The following is a 14,746-nucleotide window of genomic DNA, read 5'->3' as shown; positions in this document are numbered from 1 at the left end:
TTTTTGCCTGCCTCTTGCATAGTACCTCCCCTCTTACAAGGTGATGTTGTGCAGTTACTTGAGTACAGTGCAGATGCAGTTTCCCTTGCATATTAGGATCCCTTAAGGGCAATACCCAGGCCACCTTGGTTGCCAGAAGCCCTTCTAAGACAGCAACACATTTGATGTCAATTTGTCTTTCACCACTTTCTCCTCTCTCAGCCAAAATTCAGGTACGGAGAGTCTCAAAACTACTGCGTACCTGGCGTTCTCTCTGTCACTCCCTCTGCTGTAGTGTGTGTCCGAGCAGATGCCGCTTACTATGGTCAACACAGGGAACCCTGTGTAGTGGCAGCACCAGCACACTTGCTCCAGGGTAGCCTGTATGCCGAAAGCCTGGCCAAGAGAGCAGCATGTCTAAAAGTTAAGTTCTCTTTCACTCTCCTGATCCTCCTGCCTTCCTTCCTTGTCCATCAACACAGAGTCTGAGGAACTGTGCAGGGCCTCTGCACTTGGTGCCGTTTCTCACTGTCAATCTGTTTCTTTATCCTAGTACATGTCTTCAACAATGCAGCTGACAAGGACTGTACAAGGCTGCCCTGTACACATTTGGTGCACTCTCCTTTCCATGGTTGCTTGGATGCCAGAAGCCCAGCTAAGAGAGCAGCACATTTGCCATTAGGTTCTCTTTCACCACTATCTCCGCCAAAGTTCAGGTGTGGAGAATCACACAAGTACATTGTCCTTGGCTTTGTTATCTCCATTACTCTTTGTGTCGTACTGTGCATCCCACAGATGCTGCTTACTATGGTCTATACAGGGTACGCTGTATAGTGGCAACACCAGCACACTTACTCTAGTGTAGCCTGGATGCTGAAAGCCCGGCTAAGAGAGCAACATGTTCAACGCTGGGTATGAGTTGCACATCTTGCTGGTAACAAAAATCAGTATCTAGAGAATATTTAGTCTATATCTGCATTTGGTGCATAAAGGAGGCGCATGAAGGTTTTAAATCCTATTCGGTAGCCCAATATTAGAGGTGCATTTGAATGGCGCTCACATGCGTTTAGCCTGCATTTGTACTACAGCCCTGCACTTCGTTCACGTGATTCAGACATGAGAAGACTGATCTTTCCTTCTCAAAATATGTTATAATTACATAGTCAACAGTTCAAATTTTAAAATATCCAGGGGAAGAAACCCTTAATTAAATAGGACTTCATACATCTGGCCTAAAAAAAAAAAAAGACCCCTCAGAGCAATGCAAGGCCCCTCTGCAAATCTGTGTCTGGCCCTGGTCACAGCACACAGTAGTGGAAGCTGCATTGGTTTGAACGACGACTGCAGTGAGCTTGACATCAAGCGTGGGTACATGCTTCCAGATGAACATTGCCCAGCTGCGGTTTTTGACGCTATATTGACAATAACAGGTTTTAGTGCATGTCCCGTTTGCACACGCAGTGTTAAAGGCCCTTAATGAGCTAATTATGTACATTTTTAATGCAGATAACAACACACATAACTGGGATATAATCTGTAAGAACAGCACAAGCTTCAAAAACAAAAAATATCAGCTGAGACAGCAAAGAGAAACAAGCAAATAAGTTCATGAAATGAAAGACAGATATGAGACTTGGTGCTTCATTGTAGGGCAACTGATAGAACTGCAGTGGAGAAAGTGTTGGCAGGATGGCAGAACAGAGATGAAGGAAATAATGGACGATGAAGAAAAGAAAAAAGTACGAAACAGAGAGGATGAGAAATGGAAGAGAGCCTAGAGGCCTGTCCACAGCTCAACAGACTCTAATGATGCTGTCTCAAGAACAGATTACACTGCCTGTACCTCAGTGTACTCTGAAACAAGACACTTCTTTTTTTGTATCTTCTGCAACATCATAGACAAGTCAAAACATCAACATTCAGCAATGCTGACAAGCACAGAAATGTTATAGCTAACTAGCCAACATGATACAGTACAAGTTAACTACACAGTAAGAGTAGGGAGACAGATTAATCAATTTCTAGAATCTTTATTTTTATGCTTTTTATGCTGGATTCCTCCAAATGTGCCTTCCAGCATAGCCTAAAAAGTGTTATAATTTTCCTTTATGTAACACTGTGTTTGTAGAGCAGGTAGGTGGCTGAGTGGATAAGGAACTAGCCTGCCAATATGTAGACCTGGGGTTTGATCCCGCTCATGCTGTCTATGTCTGTGGACAATGTACCTCAGCTGTGCCCAACCCTGTTCCTGGAAGGAACCCTCCTGTACTTTAATTATATATTTCATATTCTCCTAACACAGGGGTCACCAACCCTGTTCCTGGAGAGCCCCTGCCCTGCATGTTTTCCACATCTACCTACTCAAGTCACACAACATTTTTTTAAAAGTGGTGTCTTCCAGCTCTCAATTGGTTGAGCACACCTGCTAGAGTTAATTGCCTGACAGTGGAACAGGGAGAGTTAGAAAACATGCAGGGCAGGGGCCATCCAGGAACAGGGTTGGGCACAGGTGATCTACATTGTTTCAGCTCACCCAGATGTAAATGGGAACTGGCCTTGGCTGGAAAAGTAACCCACGTTGTACTGGCGTCCCTTCCAGGGGGAGTTGTAAACTCATCTGGCTGATGCTACAGAATCCAGAGATAAGCATGGGCACCAATGAGCTTCAGGGACTATGTAGGACTTACTTCTTCTCACACAGTGTATGATGTATATTCCTAACAGTGAAGTTATTCTCTGAAATAACTGCAACTGAAATATACCATACGTCATGAAATGGAATGCAGCATTTGAAACTGGGAGAAACATCTAACATACAATTGAACATTGTGGGTCACTCTGTTTTTCATGTCTGCCACATGTGATATACTCAACTGAACGTTCTGGAGGTTCCTGAAATGTCTCATGGCTACCAGATCCAACAGTTCCACATACTGTAATCAACATACTAAGTGCTATTAAGATACATTCCCCTCCCGATACTTGTGCCCCAGAAGCTTTCATTGCTGGTAATTTGTTTTTTATATCTAGTTTCTATCATATTTTATTCGTCAGATATTGGCTTTTAAGTTTTTCGGTTTGGACCATTTGTAAAAACTTTACATTTCACAGTAATTACTTAAACATCAATATCTCTGCATAGAAAAATGGTGCAGTTTAACTTGATAAATTACACTGTGTATGGGAAATCTAAAAATACTGTGCTTCCAGAAAGTAAGGGTTTTTTTTGTTTGTTTTTTTTTTGCAAATTTATTAAAGATAAAAGCTAAGTTATCAAATAAGTATTCACACCATTTTCTCAATACTTTGTTGATGCACCTTTGACAGCAATTACAGCCTCAAGTCTTCTTGAATATGATGCCACAAGCTTGGTGCACCTATCTTTGGGAAGTTTTGCCCATTCCTCTTTGCAGCACCCCTCAAGCTCCATTAGGTTAGATGGGGAGTGTCGGTGCACAGCCATTTTCAGATCTCTCCAGAGATGTTCAATCAGATTCAGATCTGGGCTCTGGGTGGACCACTCAAGGACATTCACAGACATTTGATATCTTGGCTGTTTGCTTTGGGCCATTGTCCTGCTGACATCACCCCAGGCTGAGGTCAAGAGCACTGTGGACCAGGTTTTCATCCAGGATGTCTCTGTACATTGCTGCATTCATCTTTCCTTCAATCCTGACTAGTCTCCCAGTTCCTGCTGCAGAAAAACATCCCCACAGCATGATGCTGCCACCACCATGCTTCACTGTAAGGATGGTATCGTCTAGGTGATGAGCGGTGCCTGGCTTCCTCCAAACATGACATCTGGCATTCACGCCAAAGAGTTTAATATTTGTCTCATCAGACCAGAGAATTTTGTTGTTTTGCAGCGCTGTGAATACTTTCTGGATGCACTGAACATGAAGCATTGAGTACAGTTCAGATCATGGAAGATCATGGCAGATTATGGCCCAAGCAGAGGGTCATCCCTTTGAGTCTGGTCTGCTTGAGGTATCTTCCTCAGAGTTTTTCCTTACCACTGTTGCTCTGGGGGTTGGTAAGGTTAGACCTTAACTGTGTGAAGCACTTAGAGGCAACTCTGTTGTGATTTGGCGCTATATAAATGAAAATAAATTGAAAAAAATGGAATGTGTAGAAAATTTAGTCTGTAATCCACTCAAGAATATGCAAACACATACATATAAATGATATTAGTGTCAATACTTTACAGTTTGGGACCAAATTAGCACTGTGTGTCATATGATCAGAACTACTGCATCATTCTCATTGCAAGAAGCACTCAGTGTTAGGGGTGTCACGAATCACAAAATTCATGGTTCTGATCAGATCACTGTTTTTAGTCATGTATTAGAACAGATCAGCAAAAAAAACAAATAAATGTCAAAACAAATATAACTGACTTCCATTAAAAAAAAAGTTAATGGACGCGAGGTGTAAAATGTTCAAATAATTTAAAATACAGTTCAATTATAATATAACCAGTAACAGTGAATAAAAATAGCCTCTGTCACTGTCATAAAGAAATTAAAAAATAAAGAAACAAAAAAAGCCAATCTGAGTTCATTACTTCTAATTCTTTTTCAAAAAACTGAGGATGTGTACATTGTCTGGTCAGAGGGTGATGATGATTTATTTCTGTTGCACTTTCAGGACAAACAACACTCCAATGTATGTTTTTTTTTTTCTTGTTCTTTGTCAGTAACTCAGTACCAACCCAATCTCATGCCAGCTCGTCACAGCATCACGAAAAGTGGATTAATCTATTAGTTCATGATAACGTCAGAAAATGCCCAACCAGTTTGTGATGATATGAAACGTGGGGTAATACGGGGAGGTGGGGAGTCTGTGTGAGTTATGGTTATGGGAAGGGGCAGGGTTAGAAAAAGTAAAATTTAAAAAAATGAAAATGTGACTTATTTCATGACAGGAACATGAAAAAAAGGCATGAGACTGGGCTGCTCAGTACACAATTACTGAAAGGTCACAGTGAAATCACATGTCATCCTTATCTTCCTGATATTTCTTAGTCATTATAGTTGTTAATAAATTACTTAGAAATGCATACAACCCCAATTCCAATGAAGTTGGGACGTTGTGTAAAATGTAAATAAAACAGAATACAATAATTTGGAAATCCTCTTCAACCTATATTCAATTGAATACACCACAAAGTCAAGATATTTAATGTTCAAAATGATAAACTTTATTGTTTTTGTGCAAAATATTTGCTCATTTTTAAATGGATGCCTACAACACGTTTCAAAAAAGCTGGGACAGTGGTATGTTTACCACTGTGTTACATCACTTTTCCTTCTAACAACACTCAATACGCATTTGGGAACTAAGGACACTAATTGTTGAAGCTTTAAAGGTGGGAATTCTTTCCCATTCTTGCTTGATGTACCACTTCAGTTGTTCAACAGTCCGGGGTCTCTCTTGCTGTATTTTGCGCTTCATAATGCGCCACATGGCAGCACGGTGGCTTAATGGTTAGCACTGTTGCCTCACAGCGAGAAGGTCGTGGGTTCAATTCCCGTGGCCTTTCTGTGTGGAGTTTGCATGTTCTCCCCGTGTTTGCGTGGGTTTCCTCCGGGTGCTCCGGTTTCCTCCCACATCCAAAGGCATTCGGGTTAGGAATCTTTAAATTGTCAGTAGGTGTGTCTGTGTTTGTTTGTCTGTTTGTGGCCCTGCGGTAGACTGGAGCGCTATCCTGGGTGTACCCCGCCTCGCGCTCTATGGCTGCTGGGATAGGCTCCAGCCCCCCACAACCCTTAAATGGACTAAGCGGTAGAAAATGAATGAATGAATGAATAATGCGCCACACATTTTCAATGGGCAACAGGTCTGGGCTGCAGGCAGGCCAGTCTAGTACCCGCACTGTTTTAGTATGAAGCCACGCTGTTGTAACACGTGCAGAATGTGGCTTGGCATTGTCTAGCTGAAATAAGCAGGGACGTCCCTGAAAAAGACGTTGCTTGGATGGCAGCATGTATTGGTCCAAAACCTGGATGTACCTTTGAGCATTGATGGTGCCATCACAGATTTGTGGAGATAGTTTGTTTTAATAAAGTTTTTTGAAGTCAGCTAGAGTACAGCATAATACAATATTTCTGGGACAGCTGTTCCAAGTGTTTACTCCTTTTCCAGAGACTGGAAGACTAGATTTTATTCCAAATATAATGCACTTTATTTCACCGATATGAAGTGATAATTTGTATGTAAAACCATTGTATGAATGTATGTAGTTTCTTCTCCACCATATCCAAAAGCCGCCCCAAATGATCCCCACATTTAATCTTAAAATATTCTGAGTTTATTAATATGAACACACTACCTGTTATGTAAATAGCAGCTATCCACCCCGTGCCAACCCCTGATACCACACTTCTGTAATTTATTTAATAGTAAAGTGCGGCCCATGGTATCAAATGCTTTTCTGTAAATTAAAAAAATAAATTGCTTTTTTCCAATTACATTTATTATTTGTTTGACAAAGTCCATTAAAGCTAATACGGTGGTGAGAATTTTCCTGAATCCCCATTACTGTTCACAAAGTATTTTGTGTTTAGCCATGAAACCATTCACCCCCTTTATAAAAATTTGTATTATAAACTGTGTTAACTGTGAGATTGGCCTATTGTTTGAAAGACATGTTTCTCCCCAGATTTGAACAGCGGTATCACTTGTAGCTATCATTTGTCACAGACTACAAATAAAAGGGTTTAATAATAGAATCACTAATACTCTATCAAAAACTTATCAAACTTAGTCAGTTGATTTTCTACCTTTTTTCTGGTAGGAGATCAAATTATGTCGACATATCAAGGTAAGAACTCTGTTGTCGGATTGCGTAATACCTGCACAATTAAATCATCTGAATCTGTGTTAGAGCTGCTGGGAGCATGTGATTTCTTTGCAGACGGCTGAGGCCTTTTTACTTCCCTGATGAAATAAAAATTAGCAGATTAACAAAAAATACACAATTAGTCACAAAAATACCAGTGACAGAGGCAAACAAAGAATCTAATTCACTGAGGAATTTCTCTAATTTGTTTCAAGAGAAATTTCCAAAATCTGAAAGAAGAAGAATAATGTATTAACATGGGTTTTAGAGAGTCTGAAATCAATAATATTATATGACATATGTATTTCTAAGTAATTTATTAACATTGTCGTGCTTGAACACGATGTGCGTCTGGCTTCACAGGCTGTCTCTTACTGGAGCATGAGCAGTGCCACAAGGCAGGCCATCTTCTTTTATCACATTCCATTCATGTAAATGTGTATGGAATTATAATTGTGCCACCTTCATAATCACGTTCCGTTCATGTAAATGTGTATGGAATTATACTTGTGCCACCTTCATGAGCACGCTGTGGGACTTTTGCAAGCACATAAATTAGATTTTGAAGAGAAAACATTAATCTGAGTAAACAGAAATATGCATTGCAATCATGTCGGAGAATTTTGTGGTATTAATAATTAATTTAATTAATTTGTAATTTATAATAATAATAATTAATTAATAGTATTAATAATTAATTAATACTTAATTAATCTTAATGATTCATCAATAACAGTAAAAATTAATACTGTTAATTGATTTATCATTAATTGATTGATTAGTAATTGATTAATGGATTAGTAATTAAAATAAATAAACACTTGAACTATATCAGTCTGTGTGGCATGAATGTATACATTATACAAGTTTCACTTTTTGAATGGAATTACTGAAATAAATCAACTTTTTCATGATATTCTAATTATATGACCAGCACCTATATGTATCTTATGGGCTGCATCTAGTTCTGTTAACCTTATATTTATTTTTCAAATTCACCCATTTTTTTGCATCCAGCCCTATTTCCTTTAGAAATTTCCCTGACAAATAATAGCAGCCTACTAGGACGTCAGGTTATGTGTTACACATATACATGTGTGTGTATATATTCTCCAACTTATTCCCATTGATGAAACTTCTCATTTTCTGCCTGAAAACTTATTAGGAGACGAGTGTGCTCAGGGCTCCCTGTTTGTTTACAAAATACACACACTTTACAGACCTAAAAATCCAACAGCAGGGGTCACTATTACCCAAAAATGTATGAACATACAAATTAACATCCTTATCCTTTATCATGATTTTCTCCATTGTGAGATATAAAAGTGTCTTATCCTAGCGTTCATGTGTATATGCATGAGCGAAGTTACGATAGTCTTCAGAACGACAATATACACAACATGCATCCAGCAGCATACATGTTGCTGTCATAGGCAATTGCATGTAAAGTTTTTTGGCAAGTTAGAACTTTCTAAACAGTGAAATTTGTAATGAAAGCTGCTTTCATTTGTGCGGCTCTGGGTGCCATGTTTGTTTCTGTGGAGACAGCAATAAGCTCCTCCTACTCCTCCAAATGGAGTGTGCATCTAGATTCACTCCATTTGGAGGGGTTTGTAGCCCTCCGACTACCCCTCCACCTCGCTCCAAAAAGAGAATTGGGATACCCTTCTGTCTCTCGTGCCCGCGCAAAACGGAGGGGAAGGGGTAAAGGTCAGGGCTGAGGGGTAGATTTGAGATTCAGCCTACATCTGCATCATCCCAGTCCATCCAGCAGTAAATGGGTATCAGCTTTGGCTGGAGTAGTCAAAGTCAAAGTGTCTTTATTAGTCTCCCCAGGGAGAAATTTGTCTTGGGCAGATGGGCTTGCTGCACAAACAACACATCCAACAAATACCACCCATGCATCAAAAACAATTACATAATGGATGAAAATTAAAATAAGAATACATAACAAAATCATCCCAGCATCTCAGTGCATATTCGACAACACATGACCTTATAGTATCTTTTGTCCACCCTGAGCCATCTGCTCATTTATGAGCTTCAATGACAATGGGATAAACGAGTGTGTGGATCAGTTTTATTTACAAAGAGGAACTCTGTACCTCCTTCCTGAGTTAAGTAAAATACATTCAGAGTGCAGTACATGAGACACATCCGACAAGAAAATCAATGTAATATTCCTATATACACCAAACAATTGGAGTCAACAGAGAAAGTGCATACGCTGGTGAATTCTGGCACAAACGCTGGCCACCTAGTAACCTATAATGGACTAGAGTCCTATCCAAGGCTAGTCACACACTTATACCATACTACCCGGGTAAACTGGGCCTCAGGGCCGACAGAGAACTTGCATTTTCTTGTAGAACATCAACCATGCAAAAAGTCCCACTGAAGTTTAATATTTGGTTCCAACATCAGATGTAAGTTTATATCAGTTAAACGTTAACATTCAATATAACAATGATGTGTTATATTTAAAATTATTTTCAAATTAATTCATTAATCCCACTGTGTACAAATTCACACTAATAACAGAGTATAAATGATACTGTATGAGCGGCCACAACAGAGAGTAAAGATGATGATTATCAGCACGATCAAATACTAAAATAAAAGCTTCACATCGGACAGGGTACAGCAAAAGCCACAGGGAAAAAAACATCCCACGAGGTAGATAAACTAACCACTATCAACATGTTTAATTTGGATGCTGTAACTGTTTAATCAGCAGAAAACATGTTGCCATAATCAATATGCTCACTACCAGTCCCAATGGCATTCAGTGCTGTAAATAACAATGAAGATTTTACTCAGTTTCCTTGAGGATACAAATATGTAAGCAATTATAAACTTTAAATTATGCCAAATAAGGGCTACTGGGAGATGAGCAGTTGCGGATAAATTATGAGCCACACACATAATCAGAACACTACTTACTGTATAAAGAAGTGGAAAAAAAGCTGGATTCTGTTTATTGTATATATTCATGTCTGAATTATTTGTGTGGTTTTACAAGTTAATCCTCTTCAGCCCAGGCAAAATTATTTTTTTTAGTCTTTTTGTACACATTTTACAAACTTCATGTCTTGACAGTAGCAAGTCTCCCATTTTGACTTAAATGGGAATTGGTTGGTAATTCATGCAGATACAGTTTGTCCACAGTAGGTTCTGTGATGAAAGATATGTGCACAACTTAATCATCGGTCTTATCAGACGGTTTCACCATGCAGCAAAGTACAGAAGAGTTGTTAATTTGCTACACAACAAACAATATATAACTGCTACACTCATCATAGTGAATTATCTCATGCCATCCGCATGTTGTGCTGTATGAATAACCCAAAAAACAAAGCTTAAAGCCTTTAGTGCCATCATCTGTACAACTTAATTATGTTGCCTTATTTGCTGTTGACACAGTGTCTACACATATCATTTCATATTGTAGCCTTGAGATCTGTATGGCTGTTGCGCTCCTGTACTTTGTCCTAACAATGAGCTCCACAACTGAAAGGAGACATGAAAAAAAGAGTTTTTCTATGAAAAGGAACATGATGTCCAGGACAAACATTTATATGTTTTTGAAAAAGGCTAAATAAAGGGTCAAAGCCACTGATGCTTATGCCACAAATCACACTCAAGTAAGAATATGGGCACTTTTAAAGGGAAAAGTGGGCATTAGTAGTGAGATTGTGACTAGACATTATGGTTTATTACAGTAGTATTGCTTCCTTGTACATTAGGCCCACATGGTGAACAATCATGCCAATTATCTAAGCTCTACCATGATTTGTTAAAAGCTATGGCTGGAAATATACCCATTTTGTTGTTAAATTTCTGTGTCAAAATAAGTATGTGTATATTTCAACTTGCATCGTTATTAAATTACAGTGCATTCACTTCACTTTTTCCACATTTTGTTATATTACAGCCTTATTCCAAAATGGATGAAATTCATTTTTTTCCTCAAAATTGTACACACAATACCCAATAATGACAATGTGAAAAAAGGTTGTTTTTTTTTGTTTGTTTTGTTTTTTTGAGATTTTGCTAATTTATTAGATATTTTTAAAAAATAAGACATCACATGTACATACATATTCACAGCCTTTACCATGAAGCTCAAAATTGAGCTCAGGTGCCTCCTTTGGCAAGATGAATGCATCAGAGTCCAATGGCATATAAATTTCTGCTTTTGTTTGAGATTTGCTTCTATGATAAGTAATATATTTTATAAAAAGGATATACTTTATCTTTTACCCCTGTGACATTTTGAGTACCCTTTAAAATGTAAGTGCTCACATCTTCCCTAATTTAATGGTCTCACATTAGCTTTTCTGCCATATTCATCTTATTATGAAGATAAATATATCTGTGCACCATTTTTGTTTTGTTGTTATTCTCCCCAAATATTGTATAAAAACACAGAGAAATTGTACCGCCTACGAGAGCTGTAAACAGTTTGTGCTCTCATAGGCTAAAATACTGTCATGTAACCTTCAGGTGCCCTCTTGATACCTGACCTTCAAGCCTCCATCCATTCACCTCTGTGGACCAAATTACAAGATTTTATTTAGGTTATACTTTCAATTTATAACTTAAGCAAAAACCCTTCAAATAAAAATACTGATCATAATAATGATGGTCGGAAAAGCAGACAGATAACACTGTTTGTTTTTATTTTCAAATTAACATTTACATATCTAATTTAACGAGTGTGACAACATAGTGTTGTGGTCTGTCCTTGTCTTGTATCCTGTCAGTTAGTTACTGTGTTTTCCTTTATTTTACACTTTAGCCTTTCTTGAGTTTCCCTTTAATTTTCAGCCATTGTTCCTTGGTTTTGTCAGTTTTTGTTTCCCTTCCAGTTTGGTAATTATTTATGGTTTACTTTAAGTACTACTCACCAAAGGCTTCTTTGTGGTTCCCTGTTTGATTTTGTCTCTGTCAGTCCCTGTGTGTTTGTAGGTGTGGTCTTGTCAGCTGGTGTTCCTCTCAGCTGGTTCTCATCACAATCATCACACCTTTCACTTGTCATCACATTACATGTCACTAATTTGTCACTGTTCTGCGCTCTCTTTGCTGGGCTATTCCAGTTGGTCTGGTCCTGTTGGTAGTAGTTATTTCCTAATCGTTTGAATTGTTCCCTACTGTTGAACTCATGTCTCAACTTCTGTCACAGTAAAATAAAATCCTGCCTTTATACTCATGCTGGTTGCTGTTTGCATGTTTGGGTTCAACTTCTCTGAAATCATAATACATGGTACAGAGCATGGAATTAGTTTAACTCTGGTTGTGGAGCTTCCACTTTACCATTTTCTACATATACTGCCCCCATATTGCAACTTGCAGATGCATTGTTCTCTTGTAGATGTGGTGTTCTCATTTAAAGAGCATGCATGATGTTTGAAAGAAAATAAAAATACATATGATTCAGATGTATTTACAATTGTACAATGAAACACCAAGTACTGTGTGTGTTTACATGAAGAGTGAGTCATGCTGGTGACGTGTAATTCAAGCCCCAGAATATAGCCGTACATGTGCATGCATCTCCCATGAGACAAAGCCCAAAGACTTCTGCATACCTGTTCTGCCGGAAATAAGCATTCTGGTCAGAAATTCAGCCAGCAGAAGCTCCAGGGATATCAACTTTGTCTCTTTGGCCCAGCGGTCTGCAACTCAAATTTCTCAAGGGATACTGAACAGGTATGGCTTCTCAAGCAGGCCACTTGATCTATCAAAGAAAATAACTGGATATTCCAAACCAAGCAAAAGTATCAGCACCAAAGCAGATATGGCTATTTTATAATGGACTGTATCCATTTAAAAAAAATCCAATACATCCTCCAAAAACTTCAAACTTGGAAACAAATCCAAAACTTGTCATGCAAACTGTGTTCATTGCAATCACTCAACTGTCAAACATTTAAATCACACTACTGAGATTTTAGGATGAATATGACTGTGCAACAATATTGAAATATAACGCAATGCTAAAATACTGTCGGCCATATGAGTGTAAAAATAGGAAACAATGTGACCTTTTGACCTCTCCATATAGGTCAAGGTTAGCCATCTTTGAACTTGTCCAAGATCTGTGTCCCAAGAATGGTCTCTGTGGCTTTGAAGACCCTGGCAGTATTAGGAATGGAGTTATGCTGAGCACAGACAGACGGACGGATGGAAGCAAAGTCGTCGTAATACCCGATGGCCATATTTTGGCCTCGAGTAAAATGGAAAAAAACAATTCACAAAGCTGCTGGAGGCACACGCTCTTGTGCATGTCTTATTCATCAGGTTTTCATGTATGTATATTAGCAAGATAAAAGACTAATCTGATTGTGATCCACCTTGGCAGGTACACTACACCTATGGACGGTAAGAAGTAATCTGATTTGGGATTGAATATAATAGTGACCCAGGTCAGAAGTCATATTTGTAGCCCCATGCTAAAATCAATCATGACTGTTTAGTAGGCCGTGTTACAGTTTCTCTACATGCCTGATGTTTTAAAATGTGGCTGTGTATACTCTGAGCACTTTTGATCTAATTTTAAATAATGGATTTGTTGCTACTGGCAAATATTCCATAAGTGAGAAGGCGAAGCACAGAGGCAATAGTTACGGTCTGTCCAATGGCAGCCATTTATGTTTGTAACTGGCACAGGTCTTTTGGGCACATCCCTCACTAGTCTCCTTCATGCATGGTCACTCGTTTTTTAAGGACAGCCAGCTCCAGGCAGATTTACAGCTGTGTCATAAGCTTTCTATTTCTTAATGGCTGATTTCACGGTACTCCAAGCAATATTCATTGACTTTGAAATTTTTTGAGATTCATCCCCTGCCCATCTTTTTTAGTCCCATTTTCATGGCATTCCTTAAAATGTTCTTTTGTTTCTAAGTAGCAGGCTTTGCCATTATGCAGACTCAGCACTATTCAGACACCCGTGCAGATACACAACAATGAACTAAATTCTAAAACCACAAAGCTGTTTCAGTGATGAATGAACTCTCTGAAGACAGATAGATGGACAGATGCAATAAATCATTTGGGGGCGCCCAACTAATATGAGTTAAGACACAGTGATGGTTCTACACTGAATTACCCCACTGGCAAGACCCCCTCCGCACCCCCCCCCCCCCAAAAAAATGCAAGAATTTTGCACAAACAGCCATTTTTTTCTTTTATTATTTTAGTTTTTATATTTTAGAAGTGCCCCTGAAATTGAAATTGACATCCAAAGACCACAGGCTACAATATAACTCATACAAAACATTCATGAATTGCAAATTTGAATAAACATGCAAAAAGGGAGAAGCAAAATGGGAGAGTTCTCCATGTTTCTGTCAAGCACAAAAATCCGGCGCAACCAGGTATGGACTGACGAAGATTTACACATCGAAAACGTCTTTTTCAATGTTTTCAGCACCTCAATAAATTTTTCTGCACCTACTTCTGTGTTGCACCAGCTGTTTTCCTTTTCTTGAATAAACATGCCCTTACATGCTAAATGTCTGTCATTAGATGCTTTATTAATCTGCCTTTCAGGGAGGAACAATTAGCTATTTTATTAAGGTGCAAATCTGTCTCAACATTTAGTTTAATATTTACCTCAATGTTTTAAATATTAGGCTAAATGTGTAAATACCTAGCATTAACTAATCTCCAAAAGTTTTAGGTATAACAGAAATTTGATAATCTAGTGTTTGCACTTTTCCTCTCTAATTTTTGGTCTTCATCTATGGGTCAAAAGAAAATCTAAACTGAAATGTTACTAGCATTCCCATGAAAACAAAATCAAATGTTATTCTTTTTCTCCATTAAATAAACCAGTTTATGAAAATAACCCTCATTTTAAATTTCATTTTCATTATTATTATTTTGTCAGTGTACATGACAACAAAAAGCAGGTTGCCAGCT

General features: G+C 38.4%; 1 protein-coding gene across 4 annotated transcripts in view; it reads right to left on the bottom strand.

The window, feature by feature from the left end:
• Positions 1-14,746, bottom strand: part of grid2 (glutamate receptor, ionotropic, delta 2) — a 2,248,146-nt gene that overhangs the window by 2,179,789 nt on the left and 53,611 nt on the right. The gene's annotated exons all lie outside the window — the stretch shown is intronic.

This window comes from Thalassophryne amazonica, chromosome 5 (assembly GCF_902500255.1).
Source record: "Thalassophryne amazonica chromosome 5, fThaAma1.1, whole genome shotgun sequence".
Classification (NCBI taxonomy): domain Eukaryota; kingdom Metazoa; phylum Chordata; class Actinopteri; order Batrachoidiformes; family Batrachoididae; genus Thalassophryne; species Thalassophryne amazonica.
The sequence above is the reverse complement of the archived record's forward strand: the minus strand, read 5'-3'. Positions and strand labels throughout refer to the sequence as shown.